Genomic DNA, 27,044 nt, shown 5'->3' with positions numbered 1-27,044 from the left:
TCACAACAAAAATATAAACAATTGTACAAATCCAAATAGATTCAATAAATTTAAGTATTTAAAATAGGTTAAAAAAGAACCCCACTATATTAACAAGCACACACACAAACATACCATACATAAATTGTACGTGGCCGGGGGAGGTGTTTCAGTTCACCCATGCCTGACGACAAAGGTGGGTTTTAAGAACTTTACAGAAGGCAGGGAGAGTAGGGGCAGTTCTAATCTCCGGGGGGAGTTGGTTCCAGAGAGCCGGGGCCGCCACAGAGAAGGCTGTTCCCCTGGGGCCCGCCAACCGACATTGTTTAGTTGACGGGACCCGGAGAAGGCCCACTCTGTGGGACCTAATCGGTCGCTGGGATTCGTGCGGCAGGAGGCGGTCTGGAGATATTCTGGTCCGATGCCATGAAGGGCTTTAAAGGTCATAACCAACACTTTGAATTGTGACTGGAAATTGATCGGCAGCCAATGCAGACTGCGGAGTGATGGTGAAACATGGGCATACCTAGGTAAGCCCATGACTGCTCTCGCAGCTGCATTCTGCACGATCTGAAGTTTCCGAACACTTTTCAAAGGTAGCCCCATGTAGAGAGCGTTACAGTAGTCGAATCTCGAGGTGATGAGGGCGTGAGTGACTGTGAGCAATGAATCCCGGTCCAGATAGGGCCGCAACTGGTGCACCAGGTGAACCTGGGCAAACACCCCCCTCGCCACAGCTGAGAGGTGGTTTTCTAATGTGAGCTGTGGATCGAGGAGGACGCCCAAGTTGCGGACCCTCTCTGAGGGGGTCAATAATTCCCCCCCCCAGGGTAATGGACGGACAGATGGAATTGTCCTTGGGAGGCAAAACCCACAGGCACTCCGTCTTATCTGGGTTGAGCTTGAGTCTGTTGACACCCATCCAGGTCCCAACAGCCTCCAGGCACCGGCACATCACTTCCACCGCTTCGTTGACTGGGCATGGGGTGGAGATGTAAAGCTGGGTATCATCGGCATATTGATGATACCTCACCCCATGTCCTTGGATGATCTCACCCAGCGGTTTCATGTAGATGTTAAATAGCAAGGGGGAGAGGACCGACCCCTGAGGCACCCCACAAGGGAGAGACCTCGGAGCCGACCTCTGACCCCCCACTAACACCGACTGCGACCGGCCAGAGAGGTAGGAGGAGAACCACTAAAGAACAGTGCCTCCCACCCCCAGCCCCTCCAACCGGTGCAGAAGGATACCATGGTCGATGGTATCGAAAGCCGCTGAGAGATCGAGGAGCACCAGGACAGAGGATAAACCCCTGTCCCAGGCCCGCCAGAGATCATCCATCAACGCGACCAAAGCGGTTTCTGTGCTGTAACTGGGCCTGAAACCCGACTGCTTGGGACCTAGATAATCAGCTTCTTCCAAGGACCGCTGGAGCTGGAGTGCCACCACCTTCTCGACAACCTTCCCCATAAAGGGAAGGTTGGAGACTGGAAGATAGTTGTTAAGTATGGCTGGGTCCAGGGAGGGCTTCTTGAGGAGGGGGCACACAAGCGCTTCTTTATAGAGTGATGGAAAAACTCCCCTCCCCAAGGAAGCGTTGGTAATCTCCTGGGCCCAGCTCCGTGTCACCTCCCTGCTGGCCGAGGCCAACCAGGAGGGACACGGATCCAGTAGACAGGTGGCCTTGTCCACTTCATCAGGTGTCACCAGATCAAACTCTTCCCAGACAGGTGGACAAGTACGTGCCCCAGTCACCTCGACTGACTCGTTGTCAGTCGACTCTGTTTTACAATTGGAGTCGAGGTCGGCCCGGATCTGAGCGACTTTATCAGCGAAAAACGTGTTAAACTCCTCGGCACTACTCTGCAAGGGCTCCCCAACTCCCCCCTGGTTAAGAAGGGAGCGGGTCACCCTAAACAGAGCGGCCGGGCGGGATTCCGCTGATGCAATCAAGGCGGCATGGTACGCGCATCTTGCCGCCTTGAGCACCACTTTGTAAGTCTTAATAAAAGCTCTTACAAGTGTTCGATCAGATTCAGACCTACTCTTCCTCCATCGCTTCTCTAGACGTCTCTTTTGGCGTTTCAACTCCCGGAGCTCCTCGTTGAACCATGGGGCTCTACGGGGTCTAGCGCCACGGAGAGGTCGCAAAGGCGCAATCCGTTCAAGAGCCTCCGCAGCAGCCGTATTCCAGGCCTCCACAAGAGACTCCGCCGAACTGTGGATGAGTGCCTCTGGAATAACCCCAAGCGCCGTCTGAAAGCCCACCTGAACCCCTAAGTCCAACTTCAGCAAGAGAGACTCGCAACCCGCAATTTCCGGAGCAATGAGCCTACGCAGGCAAAGGCTCTCCCTGGCTATAATAGCCACTCCTCCCTCCCTTCCCTGGGGTCGAGGTTGATGCCATATCTGAAACCCGGCTGGGAAAATTTCAGAGAGAGGAACACCTCCCTCCGGGCCCAGCCAGGTTTCAGTAATACAAGCCAGGTCGGCCTCCTCATCCAGGATCAGGTCCCAGATGAGGAGAGCTTTATTTACCACCGACCTGGCGTTAAGCAGCAGCAACCTGAGTCCAGGGCCAGAGTTACACTCATCACCAGTACCCAAGGTTGGGCTCACAGAGCCAGAACAAGGGACCGTTATTAAGCAACGGTCCCTCGTTCCCCTGGAATGGCTAGCTCTGTGGCCCCCGGCATATCTGCCTCTCCCCAGCAACACAGGGATATAATGCCGATGCAAGAATAGAAATTTAATGAAAGGTGAACGTCTTTTTTGATCCAAAGTAAAATAAAAATTGAAATGTGCAATGTAATCCAGACCAATCATCTTGATACATATTGTAGCCCAGATAAGTTGCCTAAAGGTCTTAAAATTACTGATGATGAGTATGTGCCCTTAAACTGTTGGCATCTGCTGACAGCAAACCCAAACAGACACACCCAAGAGCAGTCCACCTAGGAAGATGTTATGTCACTTTGAAAGTACTTCTCAACTACTATGAAAACAGAAATCTTAAGAGGAGTCTTGGGAGGGCAGGGGAGCAGAATTAGCTGGAGTGAATTTACCCTTGTTGGTGCTGAAAATATTATGTACCATTGTATAGTTGTGAACATGAATGTGATCTGGCAGAGATATCTGTCACCATTGATTGCCAGAAATGACTAATAGGGATCTCTTTCCTCCTTTATAGCTCCATGTGAAGCTGCATACTTAGTGGGAGAGTACCACCGAGGGGGAACATGAGAACTGTACCCTTCTGCTAGAATCTCCAAACAAGTTCATGGTCCATTGAACATCAGGGAAGCTGTCCTACCAGATTTCTGATTAATTTTTTTTTAAGTCTGCAGGGCAGAAGGTGACTTTTCTGAGGTAAACAGGTCTCTCTTCGTATTGTTTCAAGGTAAGTAAGGTTTCATGTTAAATAATTAGATTAGCACTTCTCTGACTAACACATTAACTGAACTTTGGCTGGGAAAATTTCTTGAAGGCACAATATTGGTTAAGAGAGCTTTCTCAGAAAGACTAAACCTCAAACAATAGAGTGAGGAGCCTGTAGGTTTGGCCTAATTCCAAAAACCCCTTGCTTTATGTAGCTCAGGACAAATTTCTCTGTTGACCTTTTAGATGAAGGAAGGGAGACATTTCAGAATATAAAAAGGACTTCTTTCAATGGAATATGGTGGGGGAGTGTCAAAAAAGAAAGAAAGAAAGAAGCAAGATGGCAGATGGTTGGTAAATCCACAGTAACTGAAGTTATCCATCCTAAAATAAAATACAGGAAATAGCATAAGGGCATAGTATAATCTCTATATAGTTGTCTTGCGCTCATAATTGCATAACTCATTAGATGTGCAACCTAGCTTGGGCTATTTGTCTGTCTAGGCAGATAATATTTATACTTAAAAATAATTCATGTTTTCCCCAAAATAAGACATCTCCTGGTAATAAGCCCAATCGGGCTTTTGAATACATGGCAATAATGCCAAGTGCTTATTTGAGGGTTCAAAAAAATATATAAAACCGGGTCTTATTTTGGGGAAAACAGGGTAGTAGTATATGTTCATTGGGATAGATGCTGTCTTACATATTTAAATGTATATTCAGACCCATTTCTGTATAAATCAGCATCAGTTGATGTGGATAAAAAGAACATTCACCTGATTCAGCTATTTTCTCTTTTAACCTTACACTCTGTCATGAAGTGGTTTAAAGTGATGAAAAGATATTTTGTGGAAAAGCAAAAGTGTTTGCAAAATTTTAACTCAGCACCAGCTGGGAAAATTTTACAGCTATATTTTTTTAAAAATAGAGGTGTGTAAAATCTTTTGTGAACAGTTTTAGAGATAATTTTCAGTTGTCCAGCATTTGCTATCAAATTTGTTGCATTTTAGGATTATAAGCCTTTAACTTTTGCTCATTTTTGGCATCAAATAAACAGGTCTATGCCACAGCCAACTTACCACAGGACAACTCACTGCGGAACAAGATTTACACCAATATCAAAGAAATGGTAGACTACAATAATTAAAGAAAGGATGCAAATGGAGGGTCAGAATGAAATGTGAATAACAAAAATTAAAATATTTTTATTTATTTTAAATAATCAAATTTAACTGTTAAATTATCCAGCAGTGATTTGGCCGTGATAAGTTGGCTGCGGCGAGTTGGGCCGTTCCATAAATAAACACTGTCTTGGAAAATATTTATTTATCCTATAACCATCAAGAAATGGTTTATTATTATTTAATGAAAGATCATGTATTTGCTCTTTAAATCAAAGCATGGCATTTCTACATTAGTCTTCATTTAAAAACTGGGTGCCCTAGAAAAGTCTGTGATTTGATGATAAAATTAAATATATCTCGCAAAATGCCAAGTTACTGGCAATCACACATAGCTCTGTGAGCAGTTGTGTGTGTGTGATTTTGAGTTAGCATCGACTCCTGGGAATAGTACTGAAAGCAAAATTGTACAGAAGAGCAATATTAAAACAATCTTAATAGTTCAATAGATGTTTCTTTTTAGCTCTGAACTAAATTCATTTCAAGGAAAGCGTAGCACTATTATTTTCAACAGGATAAACATCATTTATGTAAAGCTGTAGGTTGAGCTGTGAGCCGCCCAGAGTCCTCCAGGAGTAGGGCAGCATATAAATCCAAATAAATAAATAAGTCCAAATAAATAAATGAAAACTTTATCCTGTATTATTTTAATTTTTTGTTTGGTTTTGTTTACTAAAAGCTATGGAATTTTTGCTGAAAAGGGATACAAATTAATATAGGATCTGGGGATTTATTGATCAAAGAACTATATTTATGGGAAGAGGGGAACAATGATATGTAATTGGGGGGGGAGAGAGATTGTGATAAATATGTTCAAAGAACATCAGAAGACACTTTGGATTTCTTTCTTCTTTCCCTACTTTCTGTTGCTTTTGTCAATTTTTACCTTTTCTTAATTCCTTTTTTATTTCATTCTTTTTTCAATTTTACCTTTTATATGTCTATAGTTTTGTAAGCTAATGTAAAGTATTTTTTAATAAAAAGTACATTTAAAAAGAAAAGATTATAGCTGGCTACTGGTGGATTTAATCTTCCTTTTTATGATCATGGCAAAGTATGTATTATTTTAAGTAATTTAAAAAAAAAGACAATGCTTTAAAGAAACTGGCCCAAATGAAGCCAATGCCCTAGGTCTGGATTTTAGGGTTGCAACATTTGAAACCTGAAACCTTCTCTTTGGCACCTGTAACCACTTTGGGCCATGAATCCATGGTGCTTTTAAGATATCTTTTTTTGCTGAAGAGCTAGAGGCATTTAGTCTTGCCTGGTCCAATACATATGGAAAGAATCAGTTGGGGAAGATGAGATAAACGTCTTCCACTTAATACAAAACAGTTTCTGAAAAACAGATCTGAATTAAATAATGTCCGTGCTTGAACTTGAGAAATCCAACTTTCACAGTGTTTTACTGACAATGTTTAACGAACAAAGCTGGTTCCACTCCACACTTACTATAGTCTGAGTACTACCAGAAGCAAATAAACTATGCATTGCTTGAGATATGTATGGATCAGGATCTGAATTAAATAATGTCCATGCCTGAACTTGAGAAATCCAACTTCTACATTGTTTTACTGACAATGTTTAACGAACAAAGCTGGTTCCACTCCACACTTACTATAGTCCAAGTACTACCCGAAGCATACATGGATCAGGGGTGGGTTCTAACTTACCATCGCCACCAATTGGCATCCTCCCACACCTTACGGCTGCTCATGGCAATTTTTGGCATTGTGCACTTTGGCAGTGCCAAAAATTAAAAAAAATCAGGGGGGAAAAAGCCAAAAACAAGATGGCAGCACATGTGCAGAGCCAGAAACTCGGCTTCTGCACATGCACAGGAGGGAAAAAATAAAAAAAAATTATTTAATTTTTTTTTAAAAAGATGGCAGTGTCTACAGACCGGCACTGACCAAACCAGCTCCATGATGTCACCAGTGGGTTGCTATCGGTTCGGATGAACTGGTCCAAACCAGGAGAAACCCACCTCTGATAATATCATTTTTTGCTATTTAGTGTATAGGAACTATAACCTTGCAATAGGGATCATCTTTCATATCCTGAACATAGTCTCATCTTGTGTATATGATCGTGAAAAACAATTTCTATCTGATAACTGAAATCTGTATCTTGAAGATTATGCCATGACCTACACTGTGGTTTTCATCAAGTGATCAAGCAGCCTCCTATTTGCAGCTGTCATTTTATATAACTTCCAGCTGGAAAAAAAGTCATACAAAACGTAGGTATGTAAACAAAAAAAAAGGCACTCAAGGAAATTGTGGAAGTTTAGTTAAGCAGAACCAAGTCTAGGTAATCACCCTTACGAGATCGTGTCCAACAGGGAAGAATCTCTGTCTCTATCAAGAGACAAATTAATCCCAAATTCTAGATGTTGCGCTAGTATTGCAACTCTGAATTGTTTTATCCAGAGCAAGAATCAAGAGATAGCCATAGTGCTAACTACACTTCTAAGTCTTCTTCTTCCTAGAAGAACATCTATCGGCTGTAGAATTGTGAGGAGGTGGGATGTGGAATGCCTTTTTTTACTGGAGCAGAAGGTCCACAGGTTGTCTTGACAGCAAAGGAACTGTTTTCACCTCACCTGTATTAATCCCCCATTTTATTCCTGCCACTGATGAGTTGAAAGGTAGCTGGTTACCATGGTGCCACTTCTACCATAGGACAGCTACCCTTCACTGAGAGCATGTTTGACATATATCTGACAGTCTAGGCCAGGGGTGTCAAACTTGCATCATCACAGTGTTGTCACATGATATATTTTTCCCCTGGGCCTGGGTATGATCAGCGTGTGACACATCTAGCCTGCAAGCTGCAAGTTCAACAACCCTGGTCTAGAATAAGACTGCTGGGCATATGTATAAAATGCCCATCCCCTTCCCTGGAAGGCAGGGGGAATAAGGAAAATTCTCCAAAGGGGGAGATTTTCTGAAGGTGCCACTCTTTCAGTTATGTGGACCTTCCACGTGAGGAAACTGAACTGGCTTCTGCGGTGGGGTTGGGTTCTTACCTTCCCCACCGGTTTGCATTGTGATGGAAGTGCACGTTTTGTACCCACATTGTAAGCCTCCTGGTGCAGGGCTTTGGGTGAGGCCAGAGGAAAGTGCTGCTGGGGCAAAGAGCTGAAGGGCCTTGTTCCAGTGGAACATCTCAGCCCATTCGCTGGCTGGGGAATTCTGGGAGTTGAAATCCAAATATCTTCAAGTTGCCAAGGTTGGGAAACACTGGACTAGTCCATGCCTACTGTGGCCACGCCCACCCAGCAACCAGGCAGAGAACTCCTTGCTAAAACTTTTGAGGCCTACCTCTGGGTGAGTCTGTTTTTAATTTTGTTCTGGCTACCGAATATGAACTGGCCAAGCTAATGGGCTAAAGCATAGAAACTGGGAGGCGAACCATGGTGAGAGTTCTCTATAAAGGAAAGTAGAGCTACAATGACTGAGACAAGAAAAGAATTTTTAAAAAAGATTTTGCAGCAGTTTGAATTAGACCACAGCTTGACTAGAAGTAAATCATCTTGTCTAACTACCCCTGCTGATGTCATGGGAATACAAAGATCCAGAACTACTTTCATTCTGCAGCAAAACCCTCACGAAGAAGTGCCTTCAGTGCCAATTCGGTTTCCAAATATAAATATTTAAAGAGGAGAGGGGTGATGCCATTTTCCTGACTGCTTAGAGTGCTCATCCAAACATCCTTCAAAATCAGCTTTCTGTGCAGACTCAAGGAGCTAGGGGTGACTTATCGGATCCCTAATTAGTCTCTTATAAAGAAAAGCATTTGTTTCAATCTACAGCTGTTAGAGTTCACAAGTTTATCCGCAGATCCCTAAATCCTTGGGAGCTAAGCTCCTTTGATGAAATCTGAATGTTTTCTTTAAAATGGCTGGGGTTTGCCTGTTCATAAATTTGTTTATTGTCAGGCTGTAACTTTTCTGCACTGCCTTGCCCAATGTCTTTGTCGAATGAGAAACCACAGTGTACCAAATAGGCATTAATAACTGAGGAAACTATCTCTTGGATGAACATTAAGAACTTCTTGTTATGGTTCAAAGCTGGCTTATATAAATCCTAAAACGAATTGTATATAGTAAAAACATTGGAAAAAGAGAGCTATAGAGAAAGCACACATATTAAAAATAAAAACCTGAAGTGCAATTGATGTGTTTCAGCTATTCGGTTTTGACTAGGGAACAACTGCTGCCAATAGCAATATTATTTCATTTTCTTTCCTACTGGAGAGGCTATATAAAGACAATGGTTTATTGTAAGTGTACATAAATGGCTATGGGACTACATAGTTGGACTGTGTGAGGCGGCGCTGATTTGCCTCAATGAGGCATTATAGGCTACAAAAAAGATGAGGTTCACCTCACTGAGGCAATTTGCTTTGATAGAGCACTTTATGCTGCCCTGCAGCCTCAAATGGCATTGACAGAGGCTGGAAGAGGATTCTGACGCAGTGTTGCATAAGCGCTGGAGTCACTTCTGGTTCCTTCAAGTGCCAGAGGCAACAGCTGGAGGTGAAGCGAAGCAAGGAGGCCCTGTGGCTTTTGGAAGCAAGGAAGCCATGTGGCTTCATGAGACAGCTTTGAGGGAACATTCCAGTTGAGCTTTGTCAAAGGGAACCATCTCTTGAAGTCCTGCACCAAGGTTTTCTGATCCTTTTTGGTTAGAACAATTTTGGCCCTCTCTGGCTTCATCTGGGTCCTCAGAGAGGGCCAGCATACAAATCTAATAAATTATTATTATTATTAAGTCTGCATTGGTTGCCGATCAATTTCCGGTCACAATTCAAAGTGTTAGTTATGACCTATAAAGCCCTTCATGGCATCGGACCAGAATATCTCCGCTTTCTGCCGCACGAATCCCAGCGACCGGTTAGGTCCCCCAGAGTTGGCCTTCTCCGGGTCCCGTCGACTAAACAATGTCATTTGGCGGGACCCAGGAGAAGAGCCTTCTCTGTTGTGGCCCCGACCCTCTGGAACCAGCTCCCCCCAGATATCAAAGTTGCCCCCACCCTCCTTGCCTTTCGCAAGCTCCTTAAAACCCACCTCTGTCGTCAGGCATGGGGGAATTGAAATTTCTCTTCCCCCTAGGTTTATAGAATTTATACATGGTATGCTTGTTTGTATGATTGGTCTCTTAAATTGGGGTTTTTTAGATTGCTTTTTAATATTAGATTTTTTACATTGTCTTCTTTATTGTTGTTAGCCGCTCCGAGTCTTCAGAGAGGGGCAGCATACAAATCTAATAAATAAAATAAATAAATAAATATTATTATTATCTTAGACAGGACAATAAATCTTTACTGTCCACAAATTAATTAACAGCTAACACCAGAAGCCTCTCAGACTTGACATGGCTACACAAATTGCTTTAGCAAATATAAAAAAATGAAGTCATACATACATATCTTCAGAAGACAGGAATTTGTCCATCCATCTGTCTATCTAAAGCAGGAGTGTCAAACTTGATTTCATTGAGGGCCGCATCACAGTTTAGTTTGACTTCAGGGGCCCAGGGCCAGCTCAACGTCACTTGTGTCAGGGTGTCTGTGGAGACCCGAGTGCTCTGCCATGGATAACAGGCTTTTGAGGCCAAATCTAAGCACACCGTGGTCCAAATCCAAGTCCCGGGCCTTGAGTTGACACCTTCCCTCCCATCCTTTTAGCCAATTGACTTCTTTCTGCTGCCTTTGATGCCTTTGATGTTGAAGCAACTTTTCTGTGTTTACAGTTCTATCCACCCTCATGTTTATAGCGTTTGGGCATGGTGATGTATGCACCAATGTTTATTGGTGCATACATCACCAGCTGTAACTACATTGAGTAAGGTTATTTATTTAATTATTACTATTATATTTGCAGACAGAGCAGGGACATGGTACCAGGGGATTGCTGATGCTGCCCAATATGGGAGCCACATTTGTGGCATATTCTGCTTCATTTGCTGGATGAACTGGTTCATTTGGCTCACAGCTTGGTACTAATATTGAAGCAAAGCATTGGCAAACTGATTTCCAGCCAGCAGGGTTGAGATACATATAATGTACTATATACAGTACACTGTGTATACCAGCATGTACAGAAAACACATGTGTACCAGCCTAAGGCTTAAATCCTAAGCTTTTCCCTTTCTTTCTGAGATAGCATAATGTTTTCCTAGCTATGAATATCAGAGACATCTCATTTCCTGTTTTCCATAATGGTTCTGTTTGATCAGGACCTTGTTAATTCTCACTGATCAGATCTGGCAATATATGCCCCAACCATTTATTGATAGAAGGAGAGAAATAGAGTGAGTGCCATGGTCGTTGAGGGTGGGGAAGAAGGCAGCTAGCCTGGAAGATGTTCAGCATGTGACAAGGAGACTTTCGAGAGAACCACAGTGTTACAGCCAGCTCCTTTCATAGCAGACTTTGAGTCAGATGAGCCAAGTCCATCCGAGCATCGGAGACCTGTGTGGCTATCGGAGGATTCAGACTATGATGGGGAAGGTCAGATGGAAGCTGGAGGTTCTGGAGAGATAAAGGTAGAGGCCCCTGCGATGCCTATGGAACCCCCAGCTAGGGCCTTGTCTGGGTCGGATGAGGACGAGGTGATTAATGATCCAATCCTGAATGTGTGTGTGCAAAGGATTAGGGGGAGACAGGAACAGTTGCACAGACACAGAAGGAGATCTTGATCACAGCTGAGCATAAAAGGGGAGGTTTGTGGGAGTGTTCTTTTCAGGAGTTATCATTCATGGTTTAACAGAGAAAGAGATCCAGAGTTTTCTCTAAATCAACATCCCTGCTTTCTTGGAGAAACCCAGCCTTTGGGAAACTGCTTTATGAAAGACTGTAGCTATTGCAAAAGTAGTTAGTACCCTTGCTTCAGCCCAATTTGGAGACATTATTTACAAACCATTTTTTTTGGCATAATTGTGGTTCTCAGCCAATGTGTTAATGAAATATATTTTTGTATTTCTGAAACTCCAGTCTGTGTGTTTTACTTTGACCTTAATTACTGCTCAGCTGTCATGTCAGGAAGAACGCACAGGAAACTAACAACCTTGGAATTATTATTATTATTATTATTATTATTATTATTATTATTATTATTAACTATTTATTAGATTTGTATGCCGCCCCTCTCCGTAGGGTTGGTAACTGGCATGCTAAAAAGTTCCAAGACTACACAAAGGCCTGTCTCCATCCTTCCCACTGACCAAAACTCTTCAATCGGGACTCTCCTCCACTGACCAACACTCTTGCCAAGCGAGTACAAGAGAAGCAAGGCAACCTACCAAAACTGAGGAACCAAGCCCTGAGGTTTTTCCAGTTTAATGGCCCACTTTAATGGGTATTGTTGGTAATCCTGCCATGCTCCACCAAGCCTGTCATCCTGGAAAATCTTCAGCACATTCTAAGTGAATTCCAAGCACAGTGAAGCTGCTCACTCAAGAATCTCCTCTGGGGTGCTGAGGAGATTCTAGACTGAATAGCTTCAATGCTCACTAAAACAGTCTTAAAATCACTCATCTTGAAAGCATTTTGGCCAATGTAAATGCACAATGCGCTAAAGTAAAAATGTCTCCCCATCTTTGAAATGATTTGAGGCTTCTTAAATTGCTTTGTTGAGATTAAGTGGGAGTGGAATGGGGGAGAGGTTGGCTTATTTGCTTCAGCCAAGGAAATCATATTGCTTCCATTACATACATTTGTTTATCAAAGTGAGTTTTGGTGGCTTCACTTAAGCATATCATAAGAACTTGCTGAGATCTTTCTGACACTGAGGCTGTGGATGAAGTTTGGAAAATAAAAGGTCAATGCTTTTAGCCTTCCTCAATGCTGAATTTAATTTGATACATACCAGATGAGGCCCGGGATTATAATAAAAGAGAACCTTGGTTGCATAATTTAAATTACATTTTAAATGTTTTCATTTGCTCTCAAAGGATTAAGAATCCAAGGGTAGAATCATCCAGTCTCTTATGGTTATTATTTAACCAATTTTTATATTATTTCAAAAGAATGTATAGATTATCCTGGATTCATAAGATTTTCTCAAAAAAGAACAATCCACTGCTCCGTAAGGGGTTAAGGAAAAAAAGAAAATAAAAGAAGGAGAGAGGGGAAGAGTTAAAATAAGATTTTTTTTCCTTTCCCATCTGCTAAAATATAGATCTGTGGCAGGAAATAAAGTTTTGCACTGTTACATGAGCCAAAATATTCGCACTAAACTATGCAGTCTCCAGACTCTGCACAACTTGGAATCAGCCAAGTAAAAGTGGAAAAAAACATTATGCAATCTTGATATAAATTTAACCCTAATGTCTAGGAATTCTTACCAAATCGAGTCTTGATCTTTCTATTTGTGAAGGGTATCCTGGACATTCACTGCTATATTATAGCTAAGAACCAGTTTGGCATAGTAGTCTAGAAATCAAGAGAAAGTTTTGAGACTAGTCTAAAGCTGCCATGCCTAAGACGATGCAGGTACATAAGAAGGGTGGACAAAACCAAGGAATCTTGTCTAAAGGTATCACCTGAAGCAGACAAAGGAAATTGGGCATGAGCCAGGGGTGGGCTACTGCCCGGACAGTGAGGACGCAATGGGGTAGTGAAAATGAAGCTCCACCCCAGAACACCCAATTAGCACTGAAAGATGTTGAAACAAAATGCAGGGCATCCTGCATAAGCCATGCCTACAGTGTGGTAGTAAAAATTTTGGTAGCCCTTCACTGGGGCCTGAGCACATGGGGAAGCCTTCCTTGAGGTACATCCACAGCTACTAGGCTTCATAATCAACAAAGAAGGACTGTGTTGGGGGATAGATTAGTCCCGAAGCCCACCCCCTCTTTGAGTTGTATTTAGCACCAGGTGTGGTAACTTCTGTTCTTCTGGGCAGTTGAGAAGGATGTTGCTAAGTGTGGATGAGTGTGTGTGTGTTTTATTTTTATTTTTTTATTTATTTATTTTGTCCAATACACAATAATACACAATGAAGGTTATAGAGGATATAGTAGAGAGGAAATACGAGATATAGGAGAGTATAGGACAGGGGATGGAAGGCACTCTAGTGCGCTTATGTACACCCCTTACTGACCTCTTAGGAATCTGGAGAGGTCAACCGTGGATAGTCTAAGGGTAAAATGTTGGCGGTTAGGGGATGATAATACGGAGTCCGGTAATGAGTTCCACGCTTCAGCAACCTGATTGTGTGGATGAGTGTGGATGAAAAAGAGCAAATGTATATACAGTGATCCCTCGAGTATCGCGAGGGTTACGTTCCAAGACCCCTCGCGATACTCGATTTTTCGCAATATAGTGGTGCAGAAGTAAAAACACCATCTGCGCATGCGTGCCCTTTTTTCCATGGCCGCGCATGCGCAGATGGTGTTTTTACTTCCGCACCTGGAAAGACCCAGGGAAGGTTCCTTCCGCCGCCCAGCAGCTGATCTGCTCGGCGAGATCGGGGTTTCCCCGCCGCCCACGCAAAGGGGAAACCCCGATCTTCGGCTCCTCGCTGCTGCCGCGCCTGCCGCTTGTCCGCCCGCCGCTTGTCCACTGCTTGTCCGCCTGCCACTTGTCCGCCACCTGCCTGCCCGCCTGCCCGCCGCTTGTCCACCCGCCGCTTGTCCGCCGCTTGTCCACCCGCCGCTTGTCCACCCGCCGCTTGTCCACCCGCCGCTTGTCCGCCCGCCGCTTGTCCGCCTGCCGCTTGTCCGCCCGCCGCTTGTCCACCCGCCGCTTGTCCGCCGCCTGCCAGCCCGCCTGCCTGCCGCTCGGTGCACGAGAGAGGGAAAGTGAGAAAAAGAGGGAGAGCAAGAGGGGGAGAGATAGAGAAAGAGAGAGAAGGAAAGAAAGAAAGAGATGAGAAAGGAAGGAAGAGAGTGAGAGAGAGGAAGAAAGAGAGAGAGAGAAGAGTGGAGTATTTTTTAATTAATATTTTCTGAAAAATCGCAATATAGCGTTTCGCGAAGATCGAGATCGCGAAACTCGAGGGATCACTGTATTGTAACCAGTAAAATTTTGCTGTTATTTTAAATTTACTGGATCTCCATGTATTCTAAAGATTGAGACCAATGATATTAACATGTGAAACCCTGATAGACATACAGCAGCATCTGAACTGAAGCCTGTAAATGCATTAACACTCGGTGTATCTTGTGGTTGAGATGTACCACATCAGCTTGCTGCCACCAAATATCATCAACATGAAAATTCTGTCTTTGTAGTGTACCCCGGTTTTTAAACCAGGTTGAAATGGATCCAGATAATCTGTTTCTTCCAAGATCTTTGGTAACTGTTGTTCTGGTACAAATCAACTTTTCCCAGTCAGATAACTCAGCACAATAAGGTATCCCAGATCATTTTATTACAGGAATTCTCACAATAACTCACAGTTATGATGCGATTCTTCTGCAGTATAATCTTTCCCATTGTGCAGGTAAAAAGAGGTTGAATTGACCCAGGCTCTAGGTGTAGCATCTACATGCTGGCTGGTTTAATGGGTGAAGACAAAGACCCTCTTGAATGTTCTCTCCAATTACCCCTCATCCCGGGTCAGAGCCAATAGGAATACACAAATGTGGTCACATGTAGAACTACATTACCCAGAGTGCAATTTAAATTTCCCCTAATGCAATATCTTAAAGAGACATGCCTAAATACAGTCCAACTATCTCTGTCTCTGGGGACAGCACAACTGTCTTCTAAGCACTTTTTCCTTAACTTTCTTTGCAAAGGGAAGATGTGGCTGGTTATCCAAGTGGGAAGGGTTTGGTTAAGTCCTCTTGAGGAGGAGGCTGGCATATCCTTTAATAACCCATGAGCAGCCAGGTTTAACAACAGGCAATTCAACTGTCAGAAGGATCTTGTTATTCCTTGGGTGTGCAGAATTGAATTCAGCCCAGTAACATAACAAGACTGTGCCCCAGGCAACTTCATCTCCAAGCAAATCTGAGAGACTTTGTCTACCAGATAGCATGAATATTCCTCACCACAGTCCTGAAAATGGTCCTTTGGCCCAGCACTCTCAATAGGGAGAAAATCATGGAATCGCCCTATTTAGGGCTACTATCAGCAGATGCAATAATGGCAGAGAAATAACAATTCTTCACCATTAGATTTCTCAATACAATGGCTTGATTCAAATTGATTATATGCCATCAAATCAATGTTGACTATTAGCAACTGCATAGACAAAGGTTCTCCAGGATCTGTCCCCTACCTAGCTTTTCAGGGCTTCTACCTGGCCCTTCAGGTCTTCCAAAAGTGTTTCACCTCTGTTTAATCAACTGATTTCATATTTCGTTGGGTTGAGCTTTTTGAGCTTTTACATGTTTGTGCTTCTTCCGTTCCATGTGCCTGCTATGTTTCTGTCTTTTCAGATGTAGCTTTTTTCTTCCTACATGGTGATATCAGCAACTAGATATCCTAAAGGTTTTAATCTAACTCAGTGGTTCTCAACCTTTTTAATACTGCGACCCTTTAATACAATTCCTCATGTTGTGGTGACCCCCAACCATATGTCTAGTGTCAATTCTCCCAACAGAGCTTTAAGCGGATTGGCAGGAAGGTCAGAGGGACACCCCCACTGTGAACGCCTGATTGGTCGGATTGTAAAAATATGTTCCGAGGCGCCAGAATAGAAGCTTTAGATCCTAACACCATGGGAAATTTGTCTTTTCCCATGGCTTTAGGCGACCCCTGTGAAATGGTCATTCGACCCCCAAAGGGGTCCCGACCCCCAGGTTGAGAACCACTGATCAAACTGCATCATAACATCACTAGTACTCTAAAGGGTTCTCAGCTCTTCTACAATTAACATGTTGAGTGCCAACCAATCCGAAAAATGCATCATCAGTATTATATTACCATTATTTTATCTTGTTTATCCATGTGGATTCCTCTATGAAATACAAAAATGGTTTTAGCATTACCTTCTGTGGCATTGTACGAAAAGATGCCTTTGGCATTGTGCCATTGGTGCCATTATCACTAAAATTATCAGCATCTTCATATATTGCTGATGCCTTATATAGGCAACTGCTTGCTTTTTGCTGGGCTACTGAGATGAATTGTTCCGAGGCGCCAGAATAGAAGCTTTAGAGGCCTTGGATGACTCTGCAGAGAGTGTATGATCTTAATGTGCCCTCCCAGTATTAATTGCTTCATTGTTCCACTGTGATAAGACATCATAGCGAGACTTAAAGGGTAAGAGGTGGAGATGTTTCAGACAGCAGGCTAAACAGTGGCTACATTCCCCGCCCCCCCAGTCAAGTGTGTTGTGAATACAATTAGAAAATGGCTGTTTTTGATTAAGTAATATAGAAAGATCTGGATTGGGGGAACTGCCGCTGCAGGCTAGGAGTTTAATATAAAGTCTATGAATTGTCCCTGAGTTAACTCAGCTTTCATTTGATGGTGGGAAATCAGCCCTGAAGGACTGTGTTCTGGTCTGTTTACAATTAGTGATGCCTTTTTTATGATTTTTAAAAAATTGCCTAGGCCAGTGAAGGCAAACCTATGGCACGGGTGCCACAGGTGGCACGCAGAGCCATATTTGCTGGCACATGAGCCGTTGCCCTAGCTCAGCTCCAATGTGCATGTGCATGCCGGCCAGCTGATTTTTGGCTCTCACAGAGGCTCTGGGAGCGCATTTTGGGCTTCCAGAGAGCCTCTGGGGGGAATGGGGGAGGGTGTTTTTACCCTCCAGGGAAGCCTTTGGAGCCTGGGGAGGGTGAAACACAAGTCTACTGGTCTCACCAGAAGTTGGAAAACAGGCCATTTCTGGCCTCGGGCCTCCAAGCAGGCAGGGGAGTTGTTTTCGCTCTCCCTGGACATTGAATTATGGGTGTGGGCACTCGCGCATGCACGATAGCGCGCACACAGGCTTTTTTGGCAACCAAGGAAAAAATGGTTCGCCATCCCTGGCCTAGGCACACTGAAGGAAACATTTTTCTATCATAAATTCATTTAAAAATGTATTCATTTTTGCTTCCCATACTGAAATAATCCACTTTGATCTCTCTGCAGGTATGGGGCTACTTTTATCACTGAACTCTTTAGGCAGTTACTGCCAAAGACAATTTTGTCTTTGAGCTCAAACTTAATTTTCTGTGCAGACCAGACACACCAATAACCAGATTTTAAAACAACTGTGATCATGAAGCATGAAAGTGTAACAATGAAGATGTGAGTTTCAGAGAAGCAGGGACAGTTGGCTGTTCTGCTCAAAATGGCACGTTCAAGTGGCACATAATAATCCAGTATCTAATTATGAAACATCTTCCAATTTATCTGCTCTTTAGAAGTAAGTGACAAGTAGGAAAAATAATTGTTTCTTCTTTTCTGGAAACACTTTGCAGTCGTCCTTGCCATCCACATAAGTCTACATTGATTGGTTCACTTAATGCTCAACCAACATATTGTTAGTAGGTGTCAGCCAATGTGTCAAAGAAAATCAAATGTTTCCCTTTCCATCCACATCTTCAAGAAAGACTGTCAGTTTTGTTGAACCCTTTTATTTGGCTCACTCAAAGAACACAAAAACAATTAATGGGTGCTTCCCCCCCACACACACTAGAAGGTGGTTCCAATTGATGGGACAGAGCTTTCTGTGTTGGGACTGAAAAAGGTATACTGGCCTAAGTAGGGCCATTAGCTGAGAATGAGCCAAGATTGACATGGAGGAAAATCTCATATGCCTTCAGAGATATCAGAGAATGAATAATCTGGATTCTTGCCTTTCAGAATTGCCTAGGCAGACATTTTAAAAAATTGTAGTCAATCAAAAACTTTTAAACAAAGGCATAAAATGTTATGGCTGCTTGAAAGAGTTGTAAAGAGATGCTAATCTATTCTCTTATTCTAAAGTACCTTTTTACAATCAAATCTAAAATGTTCTGTTCCACATGCCTAAGAGATTGTGTGCTAAAACACCAGTTCTATATTTAAATCCACTGTTTTCCCAATAACATCTTGTGCAAAACTCTTTGGCAACTTCTGCACAACGTGCTAATAATAGGCCAGTGCTTAGGAGCCAAAAGGGCACACAAATGCATGCCCACATCCATAATGCAATGCCCTCTCCCCCCACACATGCACTCACAACCCTTCCCCTGGGCACTGCCCCCAAATACAGGCACACAGACCTGACTAAAGCCTCCAGACTTCCAGTAGGCCCATTGGGCCATTTTTTGCTTTTCTCAAGCTTTAGGAGATTTCCCTGAACCTTGTAGAGGTTCACCTCCCACCACCCTCTGGAAGGCTGAAAATCAGCTGGCCATGTGCACTGGAGGTGACATAGGGCAACCCCTCCCATGCCCTCAGATATGGCTCCAGGTATATATACGGTAATGGGCAGCCAAAATTCTTACTGCCACACTGTGGGTGTGACTTACTTTGTGGGTGTGGCTTGATGGTCATGTGACCGGGTAGGAGTGGCTTTCCGGCCATGTGACCAGGTGGGAGTGGCTTGAATGATCATTATCGTTCAAGTGAACTGTTAAGTCCTCGATTTACAACCTCACCAATGTCGCTCACTGGGGTTAGAATTTGCTTGGCGTTTCCCACCCTCTATTTCCTGGGTCACCCCCCCACCTCAGGCTGGGTAGCTAGGCGAAGGGGTACCGATCAGCTGTTGAGAAAAGAGGGGTGGAGGAAAAGGACCTCCTGCAACTCCTACTGGTGCTGGTCTCCCTGCCGCTTTCTGAGGAGGAGGAGGAGGAGGACAGGAGGGGGGGGATTAAAAATATCGGAAAGCCGAGGGAGAGTCACAAGGTTATTATTGCACTATGCATTTTCATCTCAGCTGCGGGCAGAGTGAGGGCTTCATGGGGGGGGGGGGGAAGAGGAGGGGGGGAAAGGAGAGCCGAGCTGAGACTGGTAATCCAGGAAGTGACTGACACCGGTCAACTGGAATTGCGCACGCAGCTTCATTTCTGCCGATGGAACTGTGTTCCACCCTGTCTTGCCTGCTGCCCACCCCTATATGTATGTATGTATGTATGTATGTATTTATGTATGCATGCATGCATGCTTGCTTGCTTGCTTGCTTGCTTGCTTGCTTGCTTGCTTGCTTGCTTGCTTGCTTGCTTGCTTGCTTGCTTGCTTGCTTGCTTGCTTGCTTGCTTGCTTTTTTCTTCTGTTGGGGACTGATTCTCAAAGCTTCACTTCTTTAGATGCACCATGGGATATTCATGATAATAATTCCTTAAGATCTTTCCTGTCTTGAATGACTAGTTAGCTGCCATTTTTCCCATGGATATCACTGTCATTACTTTGCAGTAATTTGAGAATACAGATGAAAGAAAGGATGCAATTTTTATACAATTTTAAATTAAAGAAAGCAGATCACGGAACCATAATTTGAATCAGTGTCTTCTTTCTTCTTCTTTCCTTTCTTTCTTTTTTCTTTTTTTCAAAACATGAAAAGCTTTGAAACAAGCAACTTGGGCACTGCCTGATTTATGCAAAGCTTGGTGAGGGTTGTTTTATGACCCACTAAACTTCAGATGGTGCTTGTCGTCAGTTGTCTATGGAGATTCTCAGTCATCCAGGTCATGGTTGTCCCAAAGGTGCTTTTCCAAAAGGCAAATTTATTATTATTTATTTATGAATGTGATTTTTAGGCCACCCAACTCCTTACGGACTCTGGGTGGCTAACAGCAATATAAAAACAAAAATATAAACAAAATAATAACAATAAACAATAAATCAATTTTAAGCACCCTTAATGAAAATATTCATCCATAAGCGAGGACAAGATGAAACCGTTCACCAGCTCCAGTCTTGCTGGAAAAGCCTTGTTTTTTCCGCTTTTCGGAAAGCCGGAGGGGATCATACAGGAGGGGATCATACAGATCTCAGAGGGAGTTGATTCCATAGAACCGGAGCTGCCACAGAGAAGGCCCTCCCACATGGTCCTGCCAGTCCTTGAAGACGTTTCCCTTCACATCCAAGAAACTTCTTCAGTTCTTCTTTATTGCCTTCAGTTACAATAAAACTACAAACTGAAAATTATTCATGAGCTTAAGGTGAGTTCTTTGTTATATAAATGTACTTGTTCAATAAGTCAGAAAAAAGGGGGGAAGGAAGGGAGGGAGGACTATATATATATTTAAAATCTAATGAGAATTAACCATTGAAAATCCTGAATGTAAATTATAGACATAACTAGTCACTAAAGAAGACATATTTGGGAGCCTGACTTTACAATAAACTTCTCCAACTCTCCTAGGATTAGTTTTCAGATTTCACATACCTGCAAATAGCAGAAACAATGTTGTGGTGATTACAAAAATGAGACAATTAAATGGCACCTATTTGTATTAACCCAGCGGTGAAATCCAATTTTTTAAATTACTGGTTCTGTGGGCACGGCTTTGTGGGTGTGGTGTGGCTTGGTGGGCACGGCAGGGGAAGGATACTATAAAATCTCCATACCTACCCCACTTTAGAGCTAGCCAGAAGTGGTATTTTCCAGTTCTCTGAACTACTCAAAAGTTCTACTACCAGTTTTCTGGACTACTCAAAATTTCTGCTATCGGTTCTCCAGAACTTGTCAGAATCTGCTGGATTTCATCCCTATGCTTCTAATTAAAATGTTCCTGCAGCCACCTATACCTGTAACATGATTTTATCAACATTGTGGACTGTAATTGCAAGTCCAATTAGTTCCTAATTGAATGAATGGATTGACACTGTGGGCATCCATATGCAGGTTAAAAAATGGCTGTATGGGACCAACCCTTTTCACTTGGATCACACATCCACATATATTAAAAAGGGATGGGGCATTGAGCCCACTTTTGGCTCTCCAAATGAATAACTTGAGAAGGATACAATGGCAACAGGAACACACTATGTTTTATTTAAGCATTTAAATGTTTCTTTTCTAACCTAGGCAACACAGTTCATTTTTTACCCAGAAATAATATCCATGCTGGAAGAAAAACAATGCCCGTTTTATGCATGCAACACAGCTCTCAGCCAGCTAATGCTAATACATGGAAAAGAACATGCAGCACTTACACCATTCTTATCAAAGATAGCAGCTCCATTGAAAATAGAAAAGTGTGGTTATTTTTAGCACCAGTGGGCAAAAGAATCAACCACCTCCGTTTGAAGGACAGCTGCAAAATAGGCAGCATAAAGTTGAGAGACTGTGCAGAATATTAAAGTCAAATTTCCAGTGTATTTAATTATAATAACAAATTAGTATAATAATGGAGCATAAAAATAAAAATGTCGGAAAAAGTGTATCATCCCCCATTACCATCAACCACTGAAGATCACCCATTTAGCAGCTCAGAGTCTGTTTTGGAGTGAGCAGCATATAAATACAATAAATAAATAAATTCCAAAAGGTAAAGGTAAAGGAGGCCCTGAAAATTTTAATCCGCTAGTCATTGCTTACTATAGGGCAGACCTGGGCAAAATGCGGCCCGAGGGCCGGATGCAGCCTGCCCACTGTCTGTGACCAGCCCGCGGAGGTCAGTCCATGTTTTCTAGATAAGAACTGGGTGTTCAAGATTTAATATATAATATATAATAATATATATAATATATAATATATTGTATATAATATAATAATATAATATAATATAATATAATATACGGTAATATAATATAATATACTATACTATACTATAATATAATATAATATAATATAATATAATATAATATAATATAATATAATATAATATAATATATAATTATAATAAATTTAACCCAGTTCTACCCAATAATATACAGTATTGGGTAGAACTGAGTTAATTATATTAGTCCAGCCCTCTAAAACCATCCCAATTTCTCATGCGGACCTATGGCAAAATTAATTGCCCACTCCTGCTATAGCGGATGGTACTCAACTCCTTTTCAAAGCCATTGAGCCAGCACAGTCCAAAGACATTTCTGCCAGCAGGATATCATACAGCACTGTTATTCCATTCTGAAGCCCTATGAAAAAGGAGTGCTCTCACTCCTTTCCTAAATGACAAAAGGATGGGGCTATCCTGATCCTGGGGGCAGGACCCCACTGAGAGGGACTACTTCTGACAAAGCCTTCTTTTGGGGGTTTCTGATATCTTCATCTCACAAAGGGTGGGAACCTATAGATCACACTGAGTGGGTAATTCCATATAGAACTGGCAATCCTGGGGGTAAGAACAGCTTAAGCCAGGGGTGTCAAACTCAAGGCCTGGGAGGCCTGAAGCAGCCGGTGGGGTGCTTAGAAAAAATAGAACTTAGGGGAGCTGCGTGCGGCCCTCCTGAGCTCTATTTCGCTGCTAGAGGGTTGCAGGAGGCCATCACAGCCAAAAATAGAGCTCGCAAGGGCCATCGGCCACCACAAGTGCCCCCAATATGAGTGACATCAATCTGGCCACGCTCACCCCAGCCATGCCCAACTCAGCCTTCCCAATGTCAAAGATAACCCCGATGCAGTCCTCAATGAAATTGAGTTTGTCACCACTGGTCTAAGCCATAAAAAGTGTTGCATGCACCTTGAAGTGTACCTGGAGGCCTAATGGCAACCAATGCAAAATAGATACATTTTTCAAAATGGCTAATAATAATTCAGATACTATCTTCTGTGCTATCTGCAACTTCTGCGTCATCTTCAAAGAGAGGGAACTCTAGAAGGAACTGTGGTAGTCTAACGATAAAATGACAAGGGCATGAGCTATTTTCTTCTGTACCTTCTGATCCAAGAAATGGCAGACATTGAAAGCTAGACAAAAGGTCTCCTGGCCAATGCCTCCAGTTCCTGCTCTAGTTGTGGCCAAACCTCTAAAGAGGCAAACTGAGGAAAATCCCAAAATTGTGTAACTACCCCTTCAAAACCAGTGTCACACCATCAAGGGCAATAGATCCATGAGATTACTGTATTAACCACCTTGATTTTTACCCACCCTTTATTTGGTTGTATTTTTTTCACAGTTGAACTGACAGTTATTTCCAACCCCATAACGATTTCAAACCAGCAATGCAAATGACTCTAATTGTTAGGTAAAAATATTAGGAGAAAAGCATGAATGTACATTCCCCAGGTTAGCAAATGAACTGTTTTCTTGGGGAATTTAATTAAACTTCATATGATGGGCTGCTTTTATATAATTATGAAACAATTCTGCATTTGGGTTACCATCTTTTGTCTTCAACTACTAGCATTCGCTTCCTGTTGTCTCTTCAAACCCTAACCTAGTCTACATTTTGCTCTTTTAGTGCATGAGTTTTCCTCCTTGCTTAACCAAGTTAAATATCTACCTTCGGCCTTAAATCTTTCCATCATCTTCAGCAAGCTTGTGTGTCTGCAGCTGTGAAAACAATGCTAAGCTACGCGTTAACCCAACCAGGAAGCAAGGGCAAGAAAGAAATCTAACATCTGTAATTCTCTCCCTTAAGAATGCCAATGGGGAAGGAAACACACCGATAGAAAAAACAGGGAAGCAAATGCCCAGCAAACATTTGTCAGGATTTGATTGCGGGGCCTAGTCTAGCACCAGGAGAGTGAACTTTAGCATGCAATTGTCAGTGATGTTCTTTCACTTTCAAAAAATGGAACTCATGAAAGGTTATCTTCTTTGATTTCAAATTTAAAGGGATAATATCTGATTTTGCTATTGATAAAAAGAATAGGATACTGAAGGCCCCACCTGCCAAGGACTGCAGGAATGTGATGAATTGCACAAGCCATTGTGTCATTAGTCTTAATAATAATAATAATAATAATAATAATAATAATAATAATAATATATTAGATTTGTATGCCGCCCCTCTCTGAAGACTCGGGGTTGCTCACAACAATGATAAAAACAATATTATAGTGAAACAAATCTAATATTAAAAAGAAATATATAAAACCCTATCATATTAAAACCAGACAACACATACATACCAAACATAAAATATAAAGAGCCTGGGGGAAAGGTGTCTCAAATCCCTCATGCCTGGCGGTATAGGTGGGTCTTGAGTAGTTTACAAAAGACAAGGAGGGTGGGGGCAGTTCTAATCTCCGGGGGGAGTTGATTCCAGAGGGCCGGGGCCGCCACAGAGAAGGCTCTTCCCCTGGGGCCCGCCAAACAACATTGTTTAGTCTAAAGAGTAATCTGGGGGTGGGTATGAAATGAATACATTCAGTATGAAGATAAGCTTGGACACCCAAAAGCATCCTTTGGCATGCAGAATGGGAAATGCAACCATTATAGTGCCTGATATTTCAGCAAACTCACTATTACTGAAAAGCTTTGTACTCAAACAATTGGAGGCAATAGTGGTACCCAAGGACCCAAGCGTTCTCCTTGTAATCAGAAATGATTCCCTCCTTGAATCAGAAACATCCCAAGGATGGAGAATTCATGGTTGGTGAGCACTGAAAAGGCTGGGGAGCAGAATGGAGGTCAGAAGCAGGAACCCACTCACAAGTGTTCCAGACTTGGGACAGGAAGACTCTTTTCAACAGTAGGAACAAAAGAGGCCTACAGGATGTAGGCCTCGGGTTTGTTCACTGGCATAACTGAAGCAAAAAGAGAAATGCACAAAACTCTTGCCTCTCAGAATTATTTTCTGCTTTCTTAGATTCATTTGAAGCTGTTTTTAGGAGCCGGTTTAGTTTGAAAGCATCAGGGGAATTGAAAGAATCCCAGATTGTTCCCACCCTGGTCTGCCATGCATTATTTCCCATCTTTGTTTTGTTTTTTTAAAGTCATTAATGTAAAGATGTTATTTATTTGTCTTCTGCCTCATGTATCCCAGCAGCCGGTCAGGTCCCACAGAGTCGGTCTTCTCCAGGTCCCGTCAGCCAGGCAATGCTGCCTGGCAGGGCCTGGGGAAGGGCCTTCTCTGTGATGGCTCCGACCTTTTGGAATCAACTCTCAGAGATTCACACTGCTCCCACCCTCTCAGTCTTTTGGAAGGCTTTAAAAACTTACCTTTGCTGTCAGGCTTGGGGCTCCAGCCAATAATATAGCTACTCTGAATCCCTTTTGGAGTGAGCGGCATATATTAATACAATAAATAAATACTATAAATAAATATGACTGAAGTATGGATGAATGTGGTGGAATGGTTATTATTGGGGTTTTTAGGACAAGTTTAATATTTATTATAGGTTTTAGGTTTTATGATTAGTTTTATAGATTTTAATGTTTGGATATGCTGTAATTATGCTGTAATTTTGTATTTTTGTGTTGTAAGCCGCCCTGAGTCAATGAAGAAGGGTGGCCTAGAAGTCGGAAGGAAGGAAGGAAGGAAGGAAGGAAGGAAGGAAGGAAGGAAGGAAGGAAGGAAGAGGAGGAGGATGGATAGATAGATAGATAGATAGATAGATAGATAGATAGATAGATAGATAGATAGATAGATAGATAGATAGATAGATAGATAGATATTATATTCCTCTTCATCTGGAATAACTTAGAACTGAAGCAGCATGCCTCATACTTTATCCAGGAGGCCAAACTTTGCCATATGGATAGAATTATCATTTGACACAGACATCTGAGTAGAGTCCAGGTTTACTCCTTTTTGCTTTTTTACCTCTTTTATCTCCCATCTCCCCCATTGTATTACATAGGAGAGGAAGACAGGAGAAAAAGCAGCAGAGACTGCCTCAAGGGGAAGCACGGGGTGAATAAGGGTGCACTTCCTATTGGACCAGCGAGTTAGCTGCTTCAAGAAGCTCACCCGCACTGACAGCATGAGAAAACAGCAACAGTGGTGCATCTGCAAACAAGAACTGATGGGACCAAAAATAAGACAAAGTAATAGAAAATGAAGAAGCTAAAATGCTTTGGAACTTTAAAATTCAAATAAACAAGCAGCTTCAAATACAAATACATTAAAATATCATCAAATATACAGAGATTGCTATATCAGTCACAGTGAATCAGCAGAATGAATGGAGAGAGCAGAGAGAGAATCATGTTTTCTGGCTCCCCCATATGGCAATTTGTAATACTACCTCTTAAAGCTATAGTACTTCAATAGAAACAAACATTCATTGTTAGCTTGTTTATATATTGCAAACTCAACTGTACTAACAAAAATGACCATCCATCAATTGCAAAAGGCAGCTTTATGTAGAACAGCTTATATCCTGCAGTGATACATTTATAACAACCTCAAACAACATATTTTATTCCAAATCCTTTGGAAGGAAGGATTCAGTCGATGGATAAAATGTCAAATCAGTCTAAATATATGGGTGACCATGCAACCAACTATAATAACAAATAATAATAATAATAATAATAATAATAATAATAATAATAATAATAATAATAATTTGGGACCTCCAAAGTGAAGCAGACAGTGGAAGAAGAGAAGCATGCATTAGCTGACTATGTGAAGGAGAGCAAAGAGTCAGCGTTGATGGAGGTCAACAATAGGAAGCTTCTCAAGGTGAAGCAAACTAAGGACCAGTACAGAAAAACTGTAACTCTATGTCATATGGACAGTTGGTGGAACAAAGCATTGCATGTCCAGTTCCT

At 42.3% G+C, this 27,044-nt stretch overlaps 1 long non-coding RNA gene across 1 annotated transcript in view; it reads left to right on the top strand.

Annotated features, from left to right (window-relative positions):
* Positions 1-26,776, top strand: part of LOC139158481 (uncharacterized) — a 63,795-nt gene extending 37,019 nt beyond the window's left edge. The window contains exons 2-3 of the long non-coding RNA XR_011557699.1: positions 3,171-3,380; positions 26,129-26,776. This is a non-coding gene — a long non-coding RNA (uncharacterized lncRNA). The remainder of the gene's footprint in view (positions 1-3,170; positions 3,381-26,128) is intronic.
* The last annotated feature ends 268 nt before the right edge of the window (positions 26,777-27,044 follow it).

Source organism: Erythrolamprus reginae, chromosome 2 (genome assembly GCF_031021105.1).
Source record: "Erythrolamprus reginae isolate rEryReg1 chromosome 2, rEryReg1.hap1, whole genome shotgun sequence".
Classification (NCBI taxonomy): domain Eukaryota; kingdom Metazoa; phylum Chordata; class Lepidosauria; order Squamata; family Dipsadidae; genus Erythrolamprus; species Erythrolamprus reginae.
Note: the sequence above shows the minus strand (reverse complement) of the source record. Positions and strands in the feature narration are given on the sequence as shown.